The sequence below is a fragment of the Crocuta crocuta genome, unplaced genomic scaffold (assembly GCF_008692635.1).
Source record: "Crocuta crocuta isolate KB4526 unplaced genomic scaffold, BGI_CrCroc_1.0 scaffold630, whole genome shotgun sequence".
NCBI lineage: Eukaryota > Metazoa > Chordata > Mammalia > Carnivora > Hyaenidae > Crocuta > Crocuta crocuta.
In genome coordinates this window covers 582,955-585,493 of record NW_027532833.1, presented here as the reverse complement: position 1 = coordinate 585,493, position 2,539 = coordinate 582,955, and the positions used below count along the sequence as shown (strand labels likewise).

General features: G+C 40.1%; 1 protein-coding gene across 1 annotated transcript in view; it reads left to right on the top strand.

The window, feature by feature from the left end:
- The window catches only part of TAB3 (TGF-beta activated kinase 1 (MAP3K7) binding protein 3), a 48,999-nt gene that overhangs the window by 38,363 nt on the left and 8,097 nt on the right, over positions 1–2,539 (top strand). The window lies entirely within an intron of this gene.

The window sequence follows — 2,539 nt, the reverse complement described above, 5'->3', positions numbered from 1 at the left end:
GAGATTCATAGCAGATTTGTTCAAAATAACCAAACCCTGGGAACAGCCCAAGTGGCCCATTAGCAGGTGAATGGACAAACCAACTGTGATATATTCATATCAGAGCGTACTATTCAGCAATACAAACCACCTCCTGTTACGCACGTCCCCACGGCAGCATCATGCTGGATGAAAGAAAGAAAGCACACAAGAGTGGGTACTGGATGATTCTGTTTACATGCAGGTCATATGCTACATTCGTTTATATGAAAAGACAACAGCTCGTGTCTCTGGGAGTCGAGGTTGGGGATTAACTGGGAACATGGGAGGACTTTATGGGCTGACAGTAATGTCTTGATAGGGATTCGGATTATTCAGGTGTATATGCATTTGTGACAACTACTCACATGGCACACTTAGTGAAATACACAAACCGTAAGTTTTCCCTTAAAAACTCACAGAGAAATAAAAGGAAAATGTCTTGAGGTAATGGGGTAGATCAGCTGCCAGGAGCCCAAAGAGTGTTGTAGCCTTGGTGACACTAGTGTTGCAGACCGGTCATTCTGCCTCCATCTTGGAGACCAACACCATATAGCTGCGGTGGGAAGCTCCTGCTTGGGTGGACTGCTCCGCTAGGAATAGTGGCAGGATGCTATAGTATCCAGCTTCATCTCTCTGTAAGTACCTTTACATGAAGAAGGCCGTATTCCGTAGCACTTTCATTAGTCCCTCGGAGTTAGCTGGAATTAAATTCCAAATGCAGTCAACTTCCAAAATATGTTCCAAATGCTTAGTGTGTATATGGATTATGTAAATAGATGCTTGATGCTACAAATGTAAGACATGACCGTTACCCCAAGCAGCTTATCCCAGTCTACAACACAGTTATGATACAAAGTAGACTAGAAAACTAACATCTTCACTATAAATGAATTTCTACTTAAGAAATCTAATTGAGGTTTCATTATATATACTGCTGGTGAGACTATAAAATGGTACGAGTATAACATGGTCTTGTTATGTACCCTCTTGTAGTTCTTAAACTTATTTTTTTAAAAAGGTGAAAGGTGTGTTTATTTTGAGAGAGAACCTGTGCTCGCACATGGGGGAGAGGCAGAGAGAGCTTGATATAGGGCTCGAACTCACCAACCATGAGATCATGACCTCAGCTGAAATCATGAGTCAAATGCTTAACCACATGAGCCACCCAGGCACCACCTTTCACCTCTTTCTATTAGGGAAGAGAATAGAATAGAACTTGATTAAATTATTCAGTTCTTAAAGAATCCTTTTACCACATTTATAAAAGCTATTTGGTTTTCTTTATGAAGTCAAGTGTGTTGTCTTCTAAGCATTTGCATACTTTTTAAAAACTGAATTGGCCTCTTCTAAAAAACATTTATGTCCTTTAATGTAGATTTTCTTGCAGTACCACTTGGTTTAAGATAAAGTACAGATAACAGAATGGCTTATTGGTTAGAATAAATGTCTTGGCATTATTAATATACTATAAATCCAAATGGAATATGGATGTTTATCTGAATAGTAAGTATGATAATAAAAAGGAGAGAATGAGGGGCCCCTGGGTGTCTCAGTTGGTTAAGCATTCGACTTCGGCTCAGGTCATGATCTTGCAGTTTGAGCCCCACGTTGGGCTCTGTGCTGCCATCTCAGAGTCTGGAGCCTGTTTCAGATCGGTGTCTCCGTCTACCCTGCTCGTGCACTGTCTCTCTCAAAAATAAAAGGAAAAAGGAGACCAAGAAACCTTTGTGGACTGAACTTTGTAGTGAAACAATTCCATGTACATGAAAGCCTCGCAGCTGACTTAGGAAGTCCTCCCCAGCAGTGAGAGCATTGACCTTGTTCAGATATAGTCTGTGCACCAGAGAGGTGATCACTCCAAATATTTACTAGTTTATGTATTTTACAGGGCTGTCCTAAGAGTCTGAGAGTAAGCATGGGACACTATAAAAGTGCTTTAGAAATTTAAGAAATAGAAATTTGCGGTATTCTTTGGAGCCTAAGGGGACCATTTACTCTGCTTTTGTTTACTCTGATAATGGAGTGTTTAAGTACCTAGGCACCAGGCTTCGGATTCAGAGGCAGTGATTTCCAAAGGTGGATTGTAATAGGGGATTTCCTATAGGCTCCGAACTAATCAGAAAATGCAAGAGCATTCTTTGGTTTCTCAGGGAAGATAATCCAAAGAACTACCTCCTAATAAGGTGTAAATTAACAGAAACAGTATTCTAGCAACGGATGCCTGCAGTCCATATTGCTCTCAGTTCTGATTTTTCAGTTACTGCTATTCGTACTCTTTAATTATGAAGTACTGGAGCTTGATGTTACTGTAATGGATTCTTTGGCTAGCCTTACAGATCATGTACTTTCAACCCATGATATTCTAATAACTGTTGCTTAACCAGGCAATTGGCTAAAGTACCATCTCCCAAATTTTGCCTTCACACTGACATTTAATTACTATCAGTTTACACTAGGAGAGTGGCAAAGTGGTGAAACTAGACATTTATTCCAAGTAATTGTAGAAGATGGAACATTT